Here is a 26199-nt window from a genome sequence, read left to right on the forward strand (position 1 = left end):
TTTCCTAAAACTTTCACCCTGCTATATACTCAAAAGTAACTGCATCCTAAAATTTGTATAATTCCTTTGTTTTTCTTTATACTGTTACTGTATGTATATATACATTGAGAGATAAATATTTGATCTATTTTTGAAATTGTGATTTTAAGGTAAATATTACTTAGGAGTTTCTTAGCTTCATTTACATAACCTTTAATTTATTGTTTCCATTGCAATATCTAAGCCAGTTTGTTAATATACCATGAAGTATTGATTCATTCTAGTGGATCTACATTAGTGCAGTTACTGCTTCATTTTTAAAGTAGAGCAGGGAAGGATGTGTATTCTGCTGCTGTTGAATAATATCTCCTCCAATGAGTATTTATTTTTATTCTACTAGGAAGTTAAAAGAGTGGCATAGCACCTTTATAAATCTAATATTGACATATTTCAAGATAATGACTGTCCTTGTAAATACTTGATTCATTTGTTTTGCTTTTAGAGCAAACAGGACATAAACCCAGTTCTACATGGAAACGCTGGTTTGCTAAGCAAGGCTGTACCTTGCAAGAGGATTCTGAGGTACAATTTTCGTTTTAGTTCCACATATATTTTGGCCAGCACCTCCCAAAGGAAAACAAGCTTACCTCAATGTCTTCGCATTGGCTGCAGTGCTTGGACCTTCCTGACTTGTTTTCTCTCTTTTAATTATAGTAGATTTTTTACTTTTCAATTTTCAGGTTTTTTTGTTAGTCTGAGGGGAACAATGCAAGCTATTCCTGTAGTGAGAAGCACAAGTTCTATTATCCAGAAACCGTGATTACAATGCAGGCAATTGATTCAGTAATGCTATATAACAATGGAGCAAAATAGACACTTTGAAAATGGTCTATGCATACATTTCAATTTATTTTAAATTATGTAAACACTTTGAAAAAATTCAAAAAAATATATGAACAAAATTGAAAATTTGAAAATTAATTGAAAAATTGTGTGAAAGTTTGAAAAAAAAAAGCTTCAAGATACAGTGCATATCATGTAGCAGACAATATGCTAAGTGAGCATGTTTTCCTGTAACAATTCATTTAATAAACACAGTAAGCATTTATTATCCATTATTACAATTCTAATTTTATAGTTAGAAAACCAAAGTACAGAGATTGTTTCTTACCCAATGACATAAAAGTATTAAATAGCATATTAGGATGTTAACAAAAGGTCCTGGCTCTAAGGTATATGCTTTAAAAATATTAAAAGAGTTAGAATAAAGTTAGTATGCAATATGTGTAACTGTGGGAGAGTAAAAAATTTAATAGGTCATAAAAAGTTATTAAGTAAACTTTGATAAACTTGGTTACATCAAAATTAAAATTCTAATTTATCATAAGTATTATTAAAAGACAAGTAACAGACTGAGAGAAAACATTTGCCACATATCTAATGCACAGAGGATTGATATCCAAAACATTTCAATATTTCATACAAAGCAAATGAAGAAAATAAAAGCAACTCAGCTAAATAATTGGAAACAATTATGAAATGGAACCAAAAAAAGGGAATAAAAATGGTCAATAAAAAGGTACATCATCTCATTAATAATAAAAGAAATGCATATTAGAACATTATTAGCATATTTTGACCATTAGCTTTTAATAATGCCAACTGTTGTTGAGAGTAGAAAATGAATTGCTTTATAGAAAGTAGTTTAAAAAAACTATTATAATACTAATGTGTATATCTTGTATGTAAATGATTGTTTTACTTTGTTTGTTCTCTAAAGATTTGCCTCTATGTATGCATGACAAATATGGACACTATTGCCTAGTGAAATATATACATATATTTTTTTTACTAAGGAAAAAATAAGAAAACACATACGTACCTTGTTAGAAAATGATTAAATAAACTTAGGGTACACCTGTATAGTGAAATGCAATGCAGCAATGTATTCTTATAGGAATAACTTAAATATACATATATATGTAAATAATATATATTCATATTTATATATATGAATGTTAAAATTATTAAAGTTGTAAATATTTATATTCTAAAAATCAAAGGATGAATTAAATATAAAATATATAGGTTGTAGAAAGGAAACACACTCATAAACTGGTAGTATAGATTTCTACATTTAAATATGTCTATATACATTGCCCTAAAGGAAATTTTTTAAAAATTGTGAATATACACAGCAAATAGATAACAATGATACCTAAAATAGGGGATAAGAGAAAAGCTGACATTAGCAAAGCTGTCAAAAGAGGCATCATCTTTACAAATATCATTTTAATTTTATGATGAATAATCATAATAATGGTATATTTAAGATTACACTTAAAAGAAAATGACCAAAATTGAAACATTCTCCACTAAATACTACAATTTAATTCCTTGAAAAGAAATTGACTTTGAAAGCTGAAAATAGGCATAAGGACTGCACAGAGAGAGCTACATAGCATGAGTACTTGAACTATAGTGGAAGTAAAACTAGTTGAAAATTGGGTACATGGGAAAGTGTTTTGAAATGAAAAGACTAGTGGCATATTGGATTGTCAAAGTGATGAGAAAAAAATAATTATGTTATGATTAACCTGAGATTTTTGGAATTATAAACAGTAAAATATCCTAATAAAATTCATCAAGATTGTAAACACATGGAAGAATGCTTTTCTTTCTTTGACAAGATGAATTGATTTGGAGCAATATACAAAATCTTCGGTTTGATTTCTTTTTCGTGAAATATTCATATGAACATTTACCTCCTACAAACATAATGATACTTAGATTAAATATATTAAGTGCCTTGCAAATGACTTCAGTGAATTTATGGCTTAAGTAAATTATTGATGGTGATGCCATAAATTATTCATAATTATGCACCATTTTTGGTAAAACTCACTATTAAAAATGATATTATATAAAATTAAAAACATTAAAAATACTCTCAAGCATGTTTTGAGTCTGATTTTATGCTATCACACTGATTGATAACAATGACAATATTATCAATCAATGGCATCTATCTATCCATCTATCATCATCTTCATCTATTATTTCTATCTATCTAAATTCTTTGTTATTGTTCTTTATTATCTATTCAACTTGGTAGTAGTTACTATTGTTGGATTAATGTTTATAGAGTTAAACAATAGATCAGTGCCAAACTTTCATTAAGAAAACCATCATTTCAACCAACTATATGTATTTCCAGGCCCCAGCTATTTACTTCAAATTAAGACATTTTATAAAATTACTAAACAAGTTATCTTGTGTTCTGAACGAACTAATAGATCATAGAGGCTCCCATTTGATATTCTATTCATAGTAAATATTAGTAAATATATCTTTACATATTTCAATACTTTAATTTTTCATGGCACTTTTACAACTCTTGTTCTGTACACACCACTATGAAATAGTTTTTACACTCTTGTACAGATTGTGGTAGACTCCATTATTGTTTAACAAAGAAGCACTCCTTTTCCCTATCTTCAGTCTCTCATGGAAGGAATGAGTTACTCCAGCTCTTTGATACTAGACTCTGGCATGTAACTTGCTTTGATCAAATGAGATGTTATGTATATGCTGCAAGCAGAGGCTTGATATGTCTTTGCAATGGTTGGGCTTTTTCCTTCTAATCTCCTGCTTTATGTCATGAAATTAACCTATTTAGGGTACTTTCTGGATGAAGGAGAATGATAGCTGTCTAGAGAAAACTTGGATCCACCCATCTTCTTAGAGCCAAAGTCATCTGAATCCAAACAGGATGAACTTCACAGCAGCCAACTTATAGAACCATAAGTAAGAAAAATTATTATTGTTGTATGTCACTGAAATGTTATTACACGACAAAAGCTAATTGAAATAAAGATTATAAAAATTAATTGAAAGTAGTAATTTTCTTAATACCACCTATAATTATTAAAGAGAATCAAGTTCTTTTGTTTTTCATGAACCCAAGGGCCATTTTGGTGTTAGTAGTTATATTTATGTAGATTTTATGACATCACTACTGAATATAATTATGAAAATTATTTTAAAGATAAATTAACAAGTTAATGTTCAGTGCATTAGGGTAGACTTATGGGATCTACAAGAAGTTAATGAATCTCATGAGCAAGTAAACTAATGTTTGATAGTTATATTTTGACAACTGATATTCTTCATAAATAAATAGCTCTGCTCATTATTTGTACTTCCCTTGAAGACTATCTGCATAGCTATTTAGTTGGTAACCACATTTTACTTCTTCCTTTCAAATGTGCCTGGTATTTCTTCCTCTTTCCAATAATTTTACATCCATTGAAATAAAAATATGTTAAACAAAGATCAAATGATAAAGCACTAGGTATTTAATAGCATCTCCTTAATGCCTGTTGAATCAACAGCTGACTTAGCCATTTGTGCAATCATGTTAAAAGTGCCTGATAGCAAAATGTAATTATTGAGAAACTGAAATGAACAAAGAGAAGCAAACAATAGCCATAGATATTGCTGACTGGACAGAAATATGTGGTTGAAAGAAATTTTAGGAAATTCAGAGGCAATGCACCCATTAGTGTTAACTCAGAGGAAGTTCTGACTGCTCAAATTTTGAGGATCTTCATTCATGTAGTTACTTCTAATAATTTCTTGAGTCATGCCAAAATTTCTTCCTCCTTAAAAAGTAAACAAAAGACAGAGCATATTATCTTTAAAAAATGAAAAAAGGAATGGAAGCTAAATGTAATGTAAGTGGTTATTTCTATTCAAATTTAAACAACTTCCTGATTGCATCTTTATATTTAGGTAGTGATAACGGCTTCTTTCAGCAAGAGCAATACAGAGAAAATGTAAGCCATGGCACATGCTTTAATTTTGGGAGGCTAAGAGAGGATAAGTGGATTTGAGGATTTATACAAATGAATTATTAATAATTTCATAGCATTTATTTGATATCTAAACTATCATTGAAAAAATGTTTTCAGATTTTTTTCAGTTCATTTAAAGTCATTGTTATCACCACAAATCATTTTATCCATTCTTAAACATTTGTAAGACTTCCAATTACCTATCTTCATGAGAAAACTAAAAGATATTCAAGTCAGTTTTTTGAGTTTCTTAGGAATAGAATTACCTAATGGTTATTTTGCATACATTACACAAAATTGATAATTAGGAAGTGAAGTTTACATTAGCAGGAGTTTATACTGTGTTTTCTATTGAGTAAGCCATTTGATAAACTTTATTTTGTTTTATACTACCAAGAACAATAAGATTAATTTGGTAACTGTGAAAGAAAGCTCAATGATAGAAAAAGAGAACAAAAAAAGGAAAAAGAGAGAACAAGTAATAAAAAAAATAGATATCATACATAGATAACTTTAAGTCTCTGTTTAGTAAGAATATTTAAGGAATACCATATTACTCAGGTGACCAAATGTATAAATACTAATGGCTTATGACACCCGCCAGAAGGCAATTAGACTCACTATGGTCAGAATTGTGCTAAATTACTCACACACATTGCACATATAATAATTAAAAAATTGGGTCATACACTCTAATTACCATTTTTGAAACAAGGTGATCAGTTGCTGTGAAATTTAACTAAATTTAAACTACTCAACATCCCAAATTTAAAAATGGCAGCATTTATTTTTTTATTTTTTTACTTTTTTAAATAAATTTATTTTTTATTGGTGTTCAATTTACCAACATACAGAATAACACCCAGTGCTCATCCCGTCAAGTGCCCCCCTCAGTGCCCGTCACCCATTCACCTCCACCCCCCTGCCCTCCTCCCCTTCCACCACCCCTAGTTCGTTTCCCAGAGTTAGGAGTCTTTATGTTCTGTCTCCCTTTCTGATATTTCCCACACGTTTCTTCTCCCTTCCCTTATATTCCCTTTCACTATTTTTTATATTCCCCAAATGAATGAGAACATATGTTTGTCCTTCTCCGATTGACTTACTTCACTCAGCATAGTACCCTCCAGTTCCATCCACGTTGAAGCAAATGGTGGGTATTTGTCGTTTCTAATGGCTGAGTAATATTCCATTGTATATATAGACCACATCGTCTTTATCCATTCATCTTTCGATGGACACCGAGGCTCCCTCCACAGTTTGGCTATTGTGGACATTGCTGCTAGAAACACCGGGGTGCAGGTTTCCCGGTGTTTCATTGCATCTGAATCTTTAGGGTAAATCCCTAACAGTGCAATTGCTGGGTCATAGGGCAGGTTTATTTTTAACTCTTTGAGGAACCTCCACACAGTTTTCCAGAGTGGCTGCACCAGTTCACATTCCCACCAACAGTGTAAGAGGGTTTCCTTTTCTCCGCATCCTCTCCAACATTTGTGGTTTCCTGCCTTGTTAATTTTCCCCATTCTCACTGGTGTGAGGTGGTATCTCATTGTGGTTTTGATCTGTATTTCCCTAATGGCAAGTGATGCAGAGCATTTTCTCATGTGCATGTTGGCCATGTCTATGTCTTCCTCTGTGAGATTTCTCTTCATGTCTTTTGCCCATTTCATGATTGGATTGTTTGTTTCTTTGCTGTTGAGTTTAATAAGTTCTTTATAGATTTTGGAAACTAAAACTAGCCCTTTATCTGATATGTTATTTGCAAATATCTTCTCCCATTCTGTAGGTTGTCTTTGAGTTTTGTTGACTGTATCCTTTGCTGTGCAAAAGCTTCTTATCTTGATGAAGTCCCAATAGTTTCTTTTGCCTTCGTGGATGTATCTTGCAAGAAGTTACTGTGGCCAAGTTCAAATGCAAACCTAGAATTGTTTAATCCCAAAGCCCATGCACTTAACTACTGTGCAATATCAGTAATCATATTTGGTAATAAAGAATATTAAAGGAGAACTGATAACTTTGTCATATTTTATTAGGATAGAGTTAAGGGAAAAGAAAATGAGTTTTAAATGGTGTGAGTTAATGTACCAATGAAGGGTAGTCAACAGTACAGGAATATAAAAAGCTCATTATATTATGATCAATAAACTAGCAGGGCATTACATTTACAGGAGCAATTACATTAGGGCAGAAATAATTTTAAAGTTATTTTAGGAAATTTCAGCCTCTCTTTAAGGTCAGATGTGAGTGCTAAAGGACTTCATAAAATTTCATTTTATATATATAGAAGAGTAATCAATAATCACTTTTAATTTCCCAGTTTATCTTGGAGTTTATGTGATTAAAAAATATGACAAACTTAAAATTAATATTTGTAGAATATCAAAAGTATCCAAAAGAAGGTTAAAACTAGTCCAAGTTAATAGAATATGCAACTTTCACACCAAACTAAATGTAAATGTTTAGTTCAAGAAGGTTCTGCTCATCCAAGAAAGAGAATCCATCTTAAATGACTGAATTAAGAATGTTATTGAACTGAATGTTCCCAGAAAATATTTCCTTCAGGTTTCAGCCCAATGATTTTCATTTTATACAAAAAATAATCATTTCCTTTTTCCTTTCTATTTGATGTTAAATCATGCAGAAATTTTATTGCATTTTTTGACATGTTTTGTTGCTGCTGCAAGCATAGCAGATTTCTTTCAATGCCAAACTTGCCTAACACATGAAAAGATTCATTAAATTAGCTAAAGAAATTGAAGGGTTTTTTTTGTTTGCTTTTTTATTTTTTGTGTTTTAGTAGTCTAATAGGAACTGTAGATATGTTTGAAAACAAAAAACAGTTTAGTGTATTGTGAGCATAAGGAATGGTATCCAATAAAAAAAAATATTGGAAAGGAAATTTAAATAGGACTCACTGAGCAGATGGAAGCAAAGAGTATCAAAAAAGCAATTTAGATACATAAAATTTCATGAATAAAATAATATTTCAGATTAATATCAAATACCCAGAAAGTTACTTGACGCTTCTATTGTTAAAATCTAATGGAGTATAAAAGAGGGAAATGATATTTTGGACATTCTGACCATAATTTATAATGAATCTGCCAAGGTCAATTTGCTATCAATCAGTATTAAAAGTTACACTTCCAGAGTCCCAGTGGCATCTTGGCATCAGTTTTCCTCTCTTTCTATTACTGGCCCACTGAGGCAAATTCTAGAAATCTAACCCAAATTGATCAGCTTGTGCTCAAAATATGTGCTTAATCATTTTCTTTATAGGTCACACTGCATAATACAAATTAGCTATTACTAGGTTCCATGAGCAAGGACAACTATGTCTATTTTCTTCTATTAAGATACCCCATGAACACAAGTAAGCATTATCCAAATGAAGAAAGTGGTTTTCCTCAGAGACTGATAGAGTTTTAAGTCATAGCTCTTCTCTCCCATTCTAAGACTGACCTAGGTAATTTTAAAGGAAAGAAATTTTCCTTTTCATAGGTAAAAAATATAGTGGTGAGGTGCTGTGGGTGTCCTCAAGATACTACAGATTATCTTAATCTCTAATATCGGTATATTGATCCTTCTGTGAACCAAATAATATCTCATGGCATGATCGTTCTATTTACTACGTATATGAGTTGCGTGTTTTGCTGACGAATTATTGGGAAATTATATTACTTTATAGCATTAATATTAGTTTCTTATATAAAAACAAGAGTAAATACAGGGCAATAATAATATGTATCGTAGGCAAAACCCATGAACATTTACTGGGACTGTATCCAACTGTGCTTCTTAATCAAATACAGTATCATGTGACAGCACTAAGGTATTTGATTGCACTGATAGAAATTTCTGGTGTCAAGCTATTACCTTTTATAGAATAAAACCAAGTTAGTCATATCATCACGTTATGAAAAAACAGTTGATATAATTAGCTAATATTTCTCCTAAGTACTTATTTTTTTTTTAAGATTTTATTTACTTATTCATGAGAGACAGAGAAAGAGGCAGAGACAGAGGCAAAGGAAGAAGCAGGCTCACCATGGGGAGCCCAACACAGGACTTAATCCCAGGACCCCTGGACCACAACTTGAGCCAAAGGCAGATGCTCAACCATTGAGCCACGCACATGACCCCTAAATACTTATTTTTGTTGGCTTTCATAAGTGACATCAACTTTTACTATTAACCTCTTCATTATCCAGTATGGTACCAAATGCCCATTAAATGAAGTGGGCCTCCTTATTATGGCTTTATTTTCTAGAATGAAATAAAGATTCAACATTCTTTAACTAATAAAAACATAAATTGGACACACTTTATTTGTTTGGGGGGAAGATGCAATGAAACCTGTTATCAACATCTAATTTCTTTGCTGGTTATTAGTATTTGAATTTTCTATTTTGTCTTGATCCAATTCTACATGTTGTTGTGATTTTGTTAAATTAACATTTGTTAGATAGAGCCGCACGCAGGATGTCAGATGCTGAGCTGTGTGGTTCAGCAAAGAAGGCAAGGCAAAATAAAAAAGAATTTTATTCCTTATGGATACTAGAGGAGGTACATGGCATACCTTGAGGGAGCACAAGGTACAGGCAGAATTAAAGCAGCAAGATCAGGGCACATAGCTTTATTAGGGTCTGTGGGTGGGTAGAGTGTTTCTGGGGTTCCCTGGCTAGGGGCAGATTGGTAATTCAAAGCAAAAATATCAAAGTTTTGGTTAGCTCCACAGAAGGTCTTATCTAAGTGATGCATGAGGAGAAGGAACTAAAGCAGGAGAGACGTCATCGTCTGGAGACTGGGAAGTCATATCAAGAAGCTGAACTCACTTGTGAACTTAGAGACTGTTATATAGGGCGTGCACGTTTAGCTACACAAAATGGATACCAAAGCAGCAATATTATGGAGTAATTTAAACTAAAATGCATATGTTGAGAAACACGTCTATTCCTGATACTAATCCACTGAAATTAAATCTTCAAAATGATTGGCATAAAGTTGTATATAATGTATTTGCATGAGTTTTAAATCCCAATTCTATACAGAGCTAATATTCAGCTAATAAATGTGGTGATACTTACAATTTATTAAAATGTTGAAATCTTTGTGTACCTATTAATAAATAACCTCTGCTCAAACACTCAAAGGATTCCACCCTGATTCACACAAATTGCTTCTTTTTTAATATTTTATTTATTTATTCATGAGAGATACACAGAGAGAGAAAGGCAGAGACAGGCAGAGGTAGAAGCAGGCTCCCTACCGGAACCTGGGATCATGCCCTGAGCGTAAGGCAGACATCCAACTGCTGAACCACCCAGGCATCCCACAAAGTGCCTTTTTAAATTGACTGGATGCTATAATTGACTTCCCATGTTCATGTAGAAGGGCAGTTCTTTACCTTTCAGCCTCCCTTGTCAATATTGAGACCTATGAGTTGCGGCATAGCAGTATATAAAGGACTTCTCTGGCATCCTCCATTCTTTACATAAAACCAGCCAGCAATGGGCTGTCCCTCTTTTCTCTCTTTTACTCTGGCCAGGGTGTTTCCTGCCCTCTGACCAGAGTGTTAGATCCAAGTAGGTTCTAACCCCATTTAGTCCACTGTGTTTTTCAACCTATGCTATCTAAGTTGTCCTCTATGTATGTGGGAAACACGGTTTCTAAAGATTTAGGCTCAAAATGACCTGCTAAGAGAAGGAAAGCATCAGTGAGTGAACAACAATGCCTTCACTAAAGAAACAAACCATGCATTATGGTCTCACAAGTCTGCCATACTCTGTGACTTCAGGAAACCCTGAGGAAAGAAAGGAAACATTTAATGGGTGAAATTAGTCACTGGATCTGAGTCCATATTTTCATCTCTCTAAATTGTTGAACAGTACCCCCATTTTATGGGAAGAGTTATTTAAAACCCATTTACATAAACAATATTAGCTTTGTTAATAAAAAATAACACTAAATCCACAGAATTCATAGAGAAATCTGGAAAACTAATGCATGTATTTTACTGGACAAATATATTAAGTAAGATAACTTTCCTATGGCCCAGGAAGGATAGGACCCAACAGGCAAAACTCGTATAGTCTGAAGTAAACATTAAAAGAGTGGAGATAGGGATCCCTGGGTGGCGCAGTGGTTTAGCGCCTGCCTTTGGCCCAGGGTGCGATTCTGGAGACCCCGGATCGAATCCCACATCGGGCTCCCGGTGCATGGAGCCTGCTTCTGCCTCTGCCTGTGTCTCTGCCTCTCTCTCACTCTCTCTCTCTCTCTGTGTGTGTGACTATCATAAAATTAAATAAATAAATAAATAAATAAATAAATAAATAAATAAATAAATAAATGGAGATAGTTGACATTCTCATCCTTTGATAGAAGTAAACAGGAAAGATAAAATAATGCTACTACAACTATGGTAGGAATATTAGGAAATATTAGGAAACTAAACTATGTGACAAAGTAGAATGAAAAATAAATATGAATGTTTATGATGAGAAAATATTTTATTCACCAGGAAGGTGTAATAATCTTAAATCTGTTTGGAGCTAATCTCAGATTCACAGGTAAAATTAGGCAGAAATTTAAAAAAAGTAGAACCACTATCACGGAAGATTTTGACATCTCAACTAATAATGGAAGCTAATCAAGAATTAAATAAATTAAAGATATATATGATTTAAATAATAACATTAACAAAATTTATTGAATTGACATATATAGACAATACTAAGAAATGCATAATATTTATTCAATTACATTCTCAAATTTGTAGAAATTGACCTTGTAAGAGGTCATAAAGTTTCAAAAATTTCAAAAGAATAAAAACACAGAGTATGCTCTTTGACCACCAAGGAATTAAAAATTAATAAAAAGAAATAGTTATGAAGACAATGTTCACAGTTTGGCTATTGTGGACATTGCTGCTAGAAACATAGGGGTGCAGGTGTCCCGGCGTTTCATTGCATCTGAATCTTTGGGGTAAATCCCCAACAGTGCAATTGCTGGGTCGTAGGGCAGGTCTATTTTTAACTCTTTGAGGAACCTCCGCACAGTTTTCCAGAGTGGCTGCACCAGTTCACATTCCCACCAACAGTGTAACAGGGTTCCCTTTTCTCCACATCCTCTCCAACATTTGTGGTTTCCTGCCTTGTTAATTTTCCCCATTCTCACTGGTGTGAGGTGGCATCTCATTGTGGTTTTGATTTGTATTTCCCTAATGGCAAGTGATGCAGAGCATTTTCTCATGTGCATGTTGGCCATGTCTATGTCTTCCTCTGTGAGATTTCTCTTCATGTCTTTTGCCCATTTCATGATTGGATTGTTTGTTTCTTTGCTGTTGAGTTTAACAAGTTCTTTATAGATTTTGGAATAGTTATAAAATCTAATAAGTAAGTTAGTAGCACTACATGATATATGAAGAATATGCATAAAATAATTGTTTTATTAGTTAACAATGAAATTCACAAATGAAAATAAAAATTGTATTTTATAATAATATAAATTATGTAACATGCAGGAATAAATTCATAAAAGACATGGGTGATCTGCAAAATAAAAACTATAAAATATTACTCAGAGAAAATAAAGTTTTAAAAAATTTAGAGATATACTATGTTCATGCATCAGAAAACTCTTTTATCATTAAATTATCAATTCTCTTGTTCAATAGATTTAAGTCAATCCTCATCAGATCCCTGCAGGCTTTTAGGTAGAAATTTGCAAATTGAGTTTAAAATTTACATGCAAATGCAAAGAAGCTTGGAAAGGCATGTTTGAAAGATAAGAAAAAGGAGGATTTTTATACTACCTGACATACTACAAATGTACACTCTTCAAAAACAGTCTGGTATTGACATAAAATTAAGTGAATGTGATGTTAAAGAATTAAAAGTCCAGAAATAGAATCAAACATATATGGTCAATTTATTTCATTTTTTTGACAAAAATGTCAAAGCAATTTATTGGGGAAAAGATAATCTTGTCAACAAATATATATAATCTGATATAGGGAAAGGCCTTAGTACAATGAGTTCAACAATGATATCTTAAGTACAACACAAGAGGCATGAATGATAGAACAATATATTTAAAAAAATAACAATATATTTTATTTTAGCAACATTTAAAAAATTGTTTTCAAAGTAAAAAGTAAAGCATACACAAGGTGTACTTATACATGCATCCCAAAGTAATTACTTAACATAAAGAACTCTGACATTTTAATAATAAGAGGACAATAATCTTATACAAGTCTTACACAAACTGGGAAAAATGTTTGAATATGTTCTTCAACAAATAACATACAAATGGCAGAGAAGCAAGTGCACGAAATGATGTTTGACATCAATAGTCATTTGGAAATGATGAATAAACCACATTACCATACTGCTAATGTATTAATCCTGCTCTTGATTTTTTTGCTATATTTTATGATGCTTCAAGATTTTGGTATTTGTAGATTCAGGGTAGGAATGCACTTCCCAGGCTTAGCTGATTCCTAGAGATAGAGAACAACTTGTCTATAAGCCATACTTTGATATTCGTGTCAACCAGTATGGAGTCCATATCTTCACCCACTTTCCTTTATCAGTATCCTGCAGCCTAGGACACTAAACTGCTACACCTGCCGAGGTCAGGTAAAAGACAAGTAGAGACCACTGTATTCTCCAGAGCTACTGAAATTACTCAAACCATCCAATCCTAAACCTATTCCGCTGCTTACCCTGCCTTACTATTGCTTTCTATGAAAACCACAATAAAGGTTTTGCCCATGCTTTCTCCTGATTCTTTTTGTCTTTAGAACAACCCTGATGCTTTCCTACTTGGCAACTAAGGGGTGGTGTGCTCCCTACTTTTCAAATTCTGAGTAAGAGCTACCTTTTCAATGGCAATCATTTCCTCATCTCTTGACCTCACCATAGCTGAATAGAAACAAAATCCTAGGTACATTTTAAAGCAACTACACTCAAAACAGAATGGATAAAATGGAAAACAACAACAACAACTAACTAACCATATCAAGTGTTTGCAAGTGTGTGGAGCAACCTGATCTCTCCAATGTGACTGGTAGGAACATATAATGGCACAATCATTTTTGAAAGCATTTTGACAGTTTTACAATAGTTAAAAATACACTTACTATATTTTAATTATTTATGTGTAGCTCAGAGAAGTGAAAGCATATGATCTTAATAAGACTTGAATGCAAATGTTTATTTGTAATAGGCACATGTGTAAACAACCTAGATGTTTCTTCACAAGAAGATAACTAAACAAATTTTGCTATGTTCATACGAAGAAATAGTATTCAGTAACACAATTATTTCAGCACCTATTCATACAACAGTAATGTTTTTCAAAAAAGAACACTGCTTGATTCAATATACATATAATTTTATAACATGAAAACTTATCTATGGTGAGCATAGGAGATCAGTGGTTGTCAGTCAGAGACAGGAAGGAGAATGAGGATGGTCTGCAGGAAGGGATTACAAAAGCAAGCACATGAAAATACTTTTTGGGGTAATACAGATGTTTTATTACCTTGATTTGATAAGTTTCGAACTTGTAACTGTATGTCAGTATACATCAAATTGCATCTTAAAAGTGTGCACTTCAGGGATGCCTGGGTGGCTCTCCCGTTATTAAAGTGTCTGCCTTTTTTAAAAAAAAAGTAAAAAAAAAATAAAAGTGTGCACTGCGATGTATGTAAATTAGATTCATTTAAATGAATGAGAAAGAGGAAGCGAAAAGATCTGGCTTCCTTGCATCTCACTCAAAATTCCACAGAAGTCACTCTTACACTCTATCTGTAATGTTGATTTATATTGAATATAAAAATGACCCCATATTAACATAGTTAATATTAACTTACAATAATTCTTTAACCACTGTGCTATTCGTCACATTAAAGGCAAGTATGCATAGGTTCGTTTGCCAATGTAATACTTCATTAACATTAATTGAAGGTAATGTTATGTCAATCACATTGAGATTTTCTTTCACTCATCAACTGCAATTAAAATATTAAGTAGAGCAATTCACATTACACGTAAGATTGTCTTCATGCTAATTTTTATCATTTAATCAACTGCAACTATTCTGTTGTCTGTTTTGTGATTTTACATGTTAAAAGCTCATTTTAAAAGAGCAATGAAGTCTCCAAATGTCTAATTATTTATTAAATTTTATTTCAAACAACTAATTTCTTTTAAATAAAAGTTCTCATCAATCATATGAACAGCCACTTAAAGCTCATATGTTTTTTCAAATAAAGTAACTTCATATTTATTTTAAACTTTTCTTTCTCCTTTCCTTCTTTCTTTTTTTCCTTTCCTTCTTTCTTTGTTCTTCTCCCCTCCCTCCCTCTCTCCCTTCCTTTCTTCTTGCTGTTTTTTTCCTTTCTAAACAGTGTATTAGAAATACAGTTAGTAGAAAAAATAAAGTGTGCTCAAAATTATCTGGTTTACTTTTAATTAAAGCAGTTGTCCTACAAATATACTAGTTAATTTAAAGTGTAAATTAGTCTTCTAGTTAGATGCTAGTCCAATCATCCATATAATCTGGAAAAGAGGCTCAAGGCTGTATTCTTGGTCAGTATTAGAAACTGCTAATTTTTGGAGTATTATAGAATGAATGTGTTTTATTTCTGATAGGAAGAAAGTGATGTAAAACAAAATAGATATTTTATACAACACAAATCAACTGATGGAATTTCAAAATTAAATATTGATACCTTCAGATGCAAATATAGCACCCTTTGTTCATGACTAGATTTTTCTATCAAGAGAATGAAACTTCATGATTTAAAAAAAGATATATATCTTATAAACTTTATTTTTAAAGCCCAAAAGGCTTCTGTTTTGTTTTAGAGGTATTAACTAAATAGTAGACTAAAAAAAAATGACTTTTAAATCCTGTGATATTGATGAACAGAACATTTATTGCCATTATATTGCCATACTATTGATTTTGATAAATATCTTTAGTGGTAAATCAATTGTATAACCAAGATCTCTTCAGCTGTTATTCTAGCAATAGAATAATAATAATAATAATAGAAAATATTAAATTTACTGGGAAATTATTCCTATTACACTGAGATTTTTGGTTTTGCTTTCATATTGCATGGCATATTGCAATTTTCACATACAACAGGGTTTATCTGATTATACATTTTTAACAATCTTAAACACATATATGGTAGATGGTCAAAAAATAATTCAACATGGGGATTTACTTGTCATAATTTCCATCAACTAAAATCTTTTTAAGTATATCAAAATTTATTCTCTGAAATGTAGGGTATCTTTAAAACAGTCACCTTTGGGACACCTGGGTGGCACAGCGGTTGTGTCTGCCTTCAGCTCAGGATGTGATCCTGGGTTCTGGAATTGAGTCCCTCATTGGGATCCTTGCAGGGAGACTGCTTCTCCCTCTGCCTGTCTGCCTCTGTCTCTGTGTCTCTCATGGATAAATATATAAAATCTTTTAAAAAGTCACCTTTATTTAGAAAATCATGTTTAGATACACACACTATTCTACAATTTCTGCACTAGACAATTTTGAAACGTTCATTATCATCATTAAAATAATGTAGTAAAAATTTTTCCAACTGATACCAATATTTCCTAAGTTAAGTAGGTCACAGACATCATGTTGCTTTGACAATATTAAGAAAATAAGCCTAAAAATCCAAAGAGGATAAATATCTATATTACTGTGATAGAATGTCTTAGCTTGAAGGCAGTTTACAATATTAGAAAAAATAATCTATAGACTCTTCTGAAGTAAAACCAGTAGAACTGCAGTAATAAATTTAAAAGATATCAGAAATTACTTAATTTTAACCTTAAGATTTTTTTCTCACATTCTCTGACTTAATAGCAGTGACTTATCTCTTTAAATACTTTAAATACTAGGAAGGAACAAAGGAGAAAAGAATCATAGAGGTTTAGAGCTCTGATGGGTTTACCTGGTTCAACTGCATTCTTTTAGATGTCCAGATAACTAGGGTACACTTTGCCCAAGGGTGTACAATAAACTAATGGAGAAGTAGGTCTGAAGCCAAACAGAACAGCTTCAGTTTCACCACAATCAATATATGTTCATTTGCCTCAGCTAGCATGGGAGCAGTGTTAATTCAAAGAAGATAGCAACTTTGTTCAGTATATGTTTATCCCACTTTTCTACTTTATGAACTTGAATGGTGTTTGTCCTAGAGAAAAATGGTGAATTGTGTAAATATTTTAGATACATATTTATATATAATAAATATTTAGATATATGCTATATCTGAATCATAATATAATTATAATTATATAGATACAATATTATCTATATAATATTAGTCATAAAACATGGTGTTCATCACAAGTGCACTCCTTAATCTATCTCTTCTTTCTGAGTCTCCTTTTCTTTTATTTTTTCATTTATGTCTCTCACTTCTCCCTATTTTTTTCTGCTACAACCTCTTTCTACCTTTATGACTTGTCTCTTCCTATTGTTTTTTTTTAATTGAAGTTCAATTTGCCAACATAGAGTATAACACCCAGTACTCAACCCATCAAGTGACCTGCTCAGTGTCACCCAGTTCCCTATCCTTCTGTCCGCCTCCTCTTCCACTACCCTTTGTTCATTTCTCAGAGTTAGGAGTCTCTCATGTTTTGTCACCCTCTCTAATGTTTCCCACTTATTTTCTCTTCCTTCCTTTATATCCCTTTTACTATTTCTTATATTCCCTGTATGAGTGAAACTATATGATGATTGTCCTCCTATTGCCTTACTTCACTCAGCATGATACTCTCCAGTTCCATCCACTTCAAAGCAAATGATGGATACTTGACCTTTTCTAAAGGCTCAGTAATATTTCATTGTATATAGATACCACATCTTTATCCATTCACCTGATGAAGGACATCGAGGCTCCTTCCACAGTTTGGCTATTGTAGACAATGCAGCTATAAACATTGGGGTGCAGATGTCCTGGCATTTCTTTATTTCTTTATTTATTTATTCATGTGAGACACAGAGAGACAGAGAGAGGCAGAGACACTGGCAGAGGGAGAAGCAGGCTCCATGCAGGGAGCCCGATGTGAGACTCGATCTCAGGACTCCAGGATCATGCCTTGAGCCAAAGGCAGAGGCTTAACAGCTGAGCCACCCAGGCATCCCTGTTCTGGCATTTCAATGCATCTCTATCTTTGGGGTAAATACCCAGTAGTGCAGTTGCTGAGTTGTAGGGTAGCTTTATCTTTAAATCTTTGAGAAACCTCCACACTGTTTTCCAGAGTGACTGCATCAGTTTGTATTCCCAACAAAAGTGCAAAAGGGTTCCCCTTTCTCCACATCCTCTCCAACATTTATTGTTTCCTGTTTTGTTAATTTTCGCCTTTCTCACTGGTGTGAGGTGGTATCTCATTGTGTGTGTGTGTGTGTGTGTGTGTGTGTGTGTGTGTGTATTTTAAGATTTATTTATTTATTCATGACAGACACAGTCTGAGAGAGAGAGAGAAAGAGACACAGGCAGAGGGAGAAGAATGCTCCTTGCAGGGAGCCTAATACTGGACTCAATCCTGGATACCAGGATCAGGACCTAAGCTGAAAGTAAGTGCCCAACCGCTGAGCCACCCAGGTGTCCCCTCATTATGGTTTTGATTTGTATTTCCATGATGGTAAGTGATGTGGAGCATTTTCTCATATGCTTGTTGACCATGTGTATGTCTTCTTTGGTGAAATTTCTATTCATGTTTTTTGCCCCTTTCATGATTGGATTGTTTATTTCTTGAGTGTTGAGTTTAAAGATCTCTTTATAGATCTGGGATACTAGCCCTTTATCTGATATGTCATTTGCAAATATCTTCTCCCATTCTGTAGGTTGTCTTTTAGTTTTGTTGACTGTTTCTTTTGCTGTGCAGAAGCTTTTTATCTTGATCAAGTCCCAATAGTTCCCTTTTGCTTTTGTTTCCCTTGCCTCCATAGATGTATCTTTCAAGAAGTTGCTGTGGCCAAGTTCGAAATGGGTGTTGCCTGTGTTCTACTCTAGGATTTTGAGGGAATCTTGTCTCACATTTAGATCTTTCATCCGTTTTGAGTTTATCTTTGTGTATGGTATAAGAGAATGATCCAGTTTCATTCTTTTGCATGTGGCTGTCCAATTTTTCCAGCACCATTTATTGAGGAGACTCCTTTTTCCAGTGGAGAGTCTTTCCTGCTTTGTCAAATATTAGTTGACCATAATGTTGAGGGCTCATTCTGGGTTCTCTATTCTGTTCCATTGATCTATGTGTCTGTTTCTGTGCCAGTACCACACTGTCTTGATGATCACAGCTTTGTAGTACAGCTTGAAATCCAGTATTGTGATGGTCCTGGCTTTGGTTTTTGGCTATTTGGGGTCTTTTCTGATTCCAGAAAATCTTTAGATTATTTATTCCAGCTCTGTGAAGAAAGTCCATGGTACTTTGATAGGGGTTGCATTGAACACTATCTCCTGGATCTGAATACCTGTTTCCCTCCCCAAATTAGGGAAATTCTCAGCTATGATTTGTTCAAATATACTTTGTGGCCCTCTCTCCCTCTCGGTGTCTTCTGAAACCCCAATTATACATAGGTTCTTCCTTCTCAGGCTATCATTTGTTTCCCTAAACCCTTCCTCATGAGCTCTTAATTGTTTTTTAATTTTTTCTTCAGCTTCCTTCCTTACCATCAACTTGTCTTCTATGTCACTCACTCTTTCTTCCACCTCATTAACCCTAGCAGTTAGGACATCCAGTTTGGATTGCATCTCTTTTAATTTACTTTTAATTTTGACCTGATTAGCTCTAAATTCTGCAGTAAAGAAATCTATAGAGTCCTTTATGCTTTATTTCCAGTGCCATCAGTGGCTTTATAATTGTGTTTCTGAATTGGCTTTCTGCATCAGATTGAAATCCTATACTGTAATTCTGTGGCACAGAGTACTGTTTCTGATTCTTTCTTTTGTGGTGAATTCTTCCTTCTAGTCATCTTGTCCAGTGCAGAGTGGCTGTATGAGTGGGCTGAATCAAAAATATCAACCACAACCTAAGTAAAATTCCACCCTAGTTGATTCTGACAAGGTCAGAGACCAGAAAATGAAAAAGAAGATCAGAAGAAAATAAAACAGAAGGACCACTAAAGTGAAAAACAAATTTTAAAACAAAGCAGTAAAAATAGAAGGTCAAAACCCCCAAAGAATAAGAAAAAAGAAAAAGAATAAAAGGAAAAAAAATAAAGAGGAAAAAGAGAAAAAAGGAAAAAAATATGGAGGGGGTGTGAGGGATGGTAGGGGTGAATAATTAGCAGTGGAGAGAGAATGTAGTCTACCTGAGGGGTCCAAGAGGGTGATCCTCTTGGTTCTCAGTGTATTTTGTTCTGCATGTTAGAAGATGCTCAATCCGAAATTTATATAAATCAGCAATACTTTTAGAAAGCCCCAACATTGACCATCAAAACATATACAAAATAAAAGAGGGGGCAGAAAGGGAATGAATAGAGAATATAATCTCACAGAATGAACCAGCATGGTATTCCACTTGGTTCTGGGTGCATGCTGGTCATGTTTTAGAAGGTATTAACTTCTGCCATTGTAGAACTAAATGAGGCAGAAAAAACAAAAAAAACACACACACAAAACAAAAACCCATATCTTGTATATCTCCTAAAATTAAATTGAGTATGTTGAAGGGAATCCAGAAGTGAAAAATATATCTAAGACATGTAATTGTAGAAATATGAAAGTCAAAAAGGAAAAAAAAAACTTAAAATTAAGAGCTGGCAAAATATTGTAATTAAGTTGGAAAAAGAGAAAAATATATTGGAAATTTTTGGTCTCATATAAAAAAGAGTTGTAATGGAAAAGGAAAAAAATTAAAAAGAGGGGACCTTCTAGTTCTATACACTATATTCCCTCAATTTTCCCTTGGTCCTGGAGCTTTCCAGTGCTGCTTGGTCAAGAACTTATTCTTTCCCTGCTCTTCCAGCTGATCCTCTGGGGGAGGGGTTGCTGTGCATATTCTCAGGTGTGTGCACCTGGGGAGCTGCCCCACCCCCTGCCCAGTGCCGGGCTCCGTGGGAGCTGTTTACCCCATGAGGCCTCTACTCCATGGCAGCCCCACATCTCCCAGGCACAAGGTGACACCTGGAAGAACAACAGCAATGGCAGCGGCCAGATTTCCAGCTCTGGAGTTGAGCTCCTCTGCAAGTAACTAACTGTAGTCTCCCAGTTTGCACTGGCTTAGACGCTCCCGGGGAGGCAGGGAGTGCTGAGCCATACAGCTTGGGGGCACCCAGTGGCAAGAGAGTTCTCACTGTCCTGTGCCCTCCCCGCCTCTGCCTGTCCCAGGAGGAGTGCAGGATCCTGGGCTTTGTCAGCTTGGGCACCCTGGGATCCAGGCCCTGTGCTGCTGGAACCCCGCTCTGGGGCCACCTCTCCTGGATCAAATTGGGGCACAGCCACCTCCATCCAGAGCTGGCCCACCTACCTGACTGGCTTCTCCCAAATGCCCTTGCAGAGTGGGGCGCATGCTCCAGCCCTTTATCGATATCAGACCACGGTTTGCCGTGAGCTTTCCCCCAGGAGCCCCTCCTCTAATAGTGACTCCAGGAATCAAGGCTCCACTGCCCCTCCTGCAGTTCTGCCCAATTTCCCTGCTAAGTGCTTTTCCATCTGTGAGATATCTGGTGCGTATTTTTAAAGTTCCCACTTCTCTGGGGCTGGGCTTTCCTGTCCTGGAGGCTCCTGCCACCCCCTCCCCCACTTGATTCTTTTTTATTTTATTTTTTTCTGCCTTCTTACTTTGTTAGAAGCAAAAATCCTTCTCTCTTTAGCATTCTAGCTGTTCTCTCTTTAAATCTCAGGTTGAATTCATAGGTGTTCAGGATGTTATAAAAGTTACCTAAGGAAGTTGGTGGGACCAGATGAGTTGAGGACCCTACTCCTCCACCATCTTGTCCCGTCTGTCTGTCTCTTCCTTTCTTTTCAATGTTTCTTCATATGGTGAAAGAGTGGGAATTTGAAAGCTGAAACTACTAGTTTTTTACGAGTATAAGTAGTAGGAAGAGAAATAAGGAGGAGGGAAGTTTTAGGTTCAGTAACTTTTTGTAATCTGATTGAGTGGCATAACTTCTAATGATAATTTATTTTATTGAAAAGCATTTACTGGGATCCCTGGGTGGCGCCTGTCTTTGGCCCGGGGCGCGATCCTGGAGACCCGGGATCGAATCCCATGTCAGGCTCCCGGTGCATGGAGCCTGCTTCTCCCTCTGCCTGTGTCTCTGCCTCTCTCTCTCTCTCTCTCTCTCTCCTGTGACTGTCATAAATAATAAAAAAAAAAAGAAAAGAAAAGCATTTACTTTTTGAATGTGTTTTTTTGGAGATAGGTGTTTTGACTATGCTGTATGATACTTCATTTACATAGTGACTTTTTCAACACCCTAGTAAAGTATCTCTATCAATATTCATTCTTTAATTTGTAAAATGATTTAAAAAACCATGGATTGTGGAATGGGTTTAAGATCCTGACACATTTCAGTGCTAGAAATGATCTCATTTCTGGAATTAGCCAAAATCAGAAAAAATATTAGGATTCTTCTTCAAGTATAAGCATATATATGTTATGTATTTATTTGTTTGTTTTTAATTTGGATCTCACAATTCCATTCTCTGTTTCTGTATCTCATTAATTTTCTTCCCTTTTATTCACACACTAATAAAGACAACTTCTTGTTCTTGACCTCTCAATATTGGCTATTTAATATGTTTACTAGTAAGTCTGAAGTCTGATTTTGACCATTATTCTCTACATTTTAGGACTCAGAGAAGGTTACCAGAGGATTTGAAGTCAAAGCTGTTAACCAAGGAAATATTTCCAGTATTTCGTTAGCATATACAGAATTAGAAAAAAGGAATAAGGGCAAGTGTGTGGAATAAAAGACAGTTGATGATGCAGTACACGGAAACAAAACAGAAAAGGAAGTGTGAAATATGAATTGAAAAAAAAAAATCTAAAGAGGCATTCTGGCCATAAAATTGTTGGATACTACATTAAGTAGATTAATTTATTTTTAGAACAAGGAAGCATTGCTGAATTTTTTAAGCATGGGGATCTTAAAAAAATATTTCTTTAAAAATATAACCCTATTTGCATTGCCATAGGAGTTAAGGATGTCAGCAATATGGAGAACTCAGAAAAATCACAAAGTTGATTAACTTAGTGGACTAGGTCAAGAGACTGTATAGACTGGGCCAAGTCTTGGGTTGAATCCAAGTGTTAATGATGAAAATGAGATGACCTGACCGAGGTTAAAGAGGTTGCTGCCTGTGTACTCCTCTAGGATTTTGATGGATTCCTGTCTCACATTTAGGTCTTTCATCCATTTTGAATTAATTTTTGTGTATTGTGTGAGGAAATGTACTGTTTCATTTTTCTGCATGTGGCTAATTTTCCCAACACCGTTTGTTGAAAAGACTATTTTTTCCCCCATTGGATATTCTTTCTGCCTTTGTCAAAGATTAGTTGACCATAGAGTTGAGGGGCCCTTGCTGGGTTCTCTATTTTGTTCCATTGATCTGTAAGTCTGTTTTTGTCCAGTACCCTACTGTCTTGATGATTACAGCTTTGTAACAGAGCTTGAAGTTCAGAATGTGACACCACTAGTTTTGGTTTTCTTTTTCAACATTCCTTTGGCTATTCAGGATCTCTTCTGGCTTCATACAACGTTTAGGATTATTTGTTCCAATTCTGTGATATAAGTTGATGGTATTTTCATAGGGATTGCATTGAATGTATAGATTGATCTAGGTAGCATAGGCATTTTTACAATATTTGTTCTTCCAATCTATGAGCATGGGAGGTTTTTCCATTTATTTGTGTCTTCCTCAATTTCTTTCATGAGTGTTCTATAGTTTTCTGAGTACAGATCTTTTGCCACTTTGGTTAGGTTCATTCCAAATATCTTATGGTTTTGGGTGCAATTATAAATGGGATGGACTCCTTAATTTCTCTTTCTTCTGTCTCACTGTTAGTGTATAGAAATGCAACTGATTTCTGTGCATTGATTTTATATCCTGCCACTTTGCTGAATTCCTATATAAGTTCTAGCAATTTTGGGGTTCAGTCTTCTGGCTTTTCCATAGAGAGTATCATGTCATCTGGGAGGAGGGAGAGTTTGACTTCTCCTTTGCCAATTTAAATGCCTTTTATTTCTTTTTGGTGTCTGTTTGCTGAAGCTAGAACTTCTATTACTATGTTGAACAGCAGTAGTGATAGTAGACATCCCTGCTGTGTTCCTGACCTTAGGGGAAAAGTTCTCAGTTTTTCCCCATTGAGAAAGATTTTCACTGTGGGCTTTTCATATATGGCTTTTATGATATCAAGGTATGCTCCCTCTATCCATACACTGTGAAGAGTTTTAATCAGGAAAAAATGCTGTACTTTGTCAAATGTTTTTTGGCATCTATTGAGAAGATCATATATTTTTTGTCCTTTCTTTTATTTATGTAGTGTATCGCACTGATTGATTTGCGGATATTGAACCACCCTTGCAGCCCAGGAATAAATCCAACTTGGTCATGGTGAATAATCCTTTAATGTATTTTTAGATATCTCCAAAGGCAAGGGAAACAAAGGCAAAAATGAACCATTGGAACTTCATCTAGATAAAAAACTTTTGCACGGAAATGGACACAGCTGGCAAAACAAAAGGCAACCTACAGAATAGGAGAAGATATTTGCAAATGAGGCATCATAAAGGGCTAGTATCCAAAAATCTATAAAGAACCTTTCAAATTAAATATCCAAAGAACAAATAATCCAATCAAGAAATGAGCAGAAGACCTGAACAGACATTTCTCCAATGAAGACACAAATGGCCAACAACAGATGAAAAAATGCTCAACATCACTTGGCAGCAGGGAAATACAAATCAAAACCACAATGAGACACCGTCTCACAACATTCAGAATTGCTAAAATTAATAAGTCAAGAAATGACAGGTGTTGGTGAGGATGCAGAGAAAGGGGAACCCTCTTACACTATTGGTAGGAATGCAAACTGATGTAGCCACTTTGGAAAAACAGTATGGATGTTCTTCAAAAAGTTGAAAATGGAGGTACCCTATGACCCAGCAATTGCACCATGGGTACTTACCAGAAAGATACAAATAATGATCTGAAGGGGCATCTGCACCCTAATGTTTATAGCAATAATGTCCACAATAGTCAAACTATGGAAAAAGCCCAGATGTTCAACAACAGATGAATGAATAAAGAAGATTTTGGTACATATATATACAATGGACTGCTCAGCCATGAAAGAAAAAAAATGTCTTGCCATTTGCAACAATGTGGATGGAACTAGATTTTATGCTAAGCAAAAACAAAGTCAATCAGAGAAAGACAATTATCATATGATCTCACTCATAAGTAGGATTTAAGAAACAAAACAGAGGATCATAGGGAAGAGAAGAAAAAATAAAAGAAAAAAAATCAGAGAGCAAGACTAATCACAAGAGACTCCTAATCATAGGAAACAAACTGAGGGTTGCTGGAGGGGAGAGGATGGGGGATGGGGTAACTGGGTGATGAACATTAGGGAGGACATATGATGTAATGAGCACTGAGTGTTATATAAGACTGAAAACTTACTGACCTCTACCTCTGAAACCAATAATACATTATATGTCAGTAAATTGAATTTAAATAAAATTTCAAAAAGGGCTATCCCATCCTTTAAGATAATTAAATATTATAAAATTATTCAAAAAAAATAAAAGAAAGAAAATGGGATGACCTATGGCTAACACAAAGATTTCTAGCTGATAGCAATATCTAGATAGTGTTTTAATTTACCAATAGAAATAAAAAAGAAAAAGAAGGAGCTGATTTCTTGAGGGAAAAATTTAGAGGCACCTTAGATTTTTTTTCAAAGTTATCTTGTAGAGGATAGCCCATTTTTAAATTAGTTTCAAGGAGAAAATTAAGAAACATAATGTTATTGTTGTTGGTGGTTTGCTTCTTTATCCCAACCTGATTTATATTCAAGTTAAGTATATATGCTATGTTATGAGATAGCAGGTATATAAAAGAACATACCAATATGCATAATGAGAAGAAACTATTTAGAAATCATAATTAACTAATTGGAACATTTTTTTTCCATTTTTATTTTGACATTTGGTACATATCTACAAGAAATAATATTGCTTTCATTTTAATAAAATGTTAACTATATTAAAATATGTGATTATATTAATCAAATTTGAAGTTACACATTTAATTATTTCATATTTCAAATTGAGATAGAAAAATAGCTAGCTTAAAATAGCAAAGGCTTCTAATGTCATA

The sequence above is a fragment of the Nyctereutes procyonoides genome, unplaced genomic scaffold (genome assembly GCF_905146905.1).
Source record: "Nyctereutes procyonoides isolate TBG_1078 unplaced genomic scaffold, NYPRO_anot_genome, whole genome shotgun sequence".
Classification (NCBI taxonomy): domain Eukaryota; kingdom Metazoa; phylum Chordata; class Mammalia; order Carnivora; family Canidae; genus Nyctereutes; species Nyctereutes procyonoides.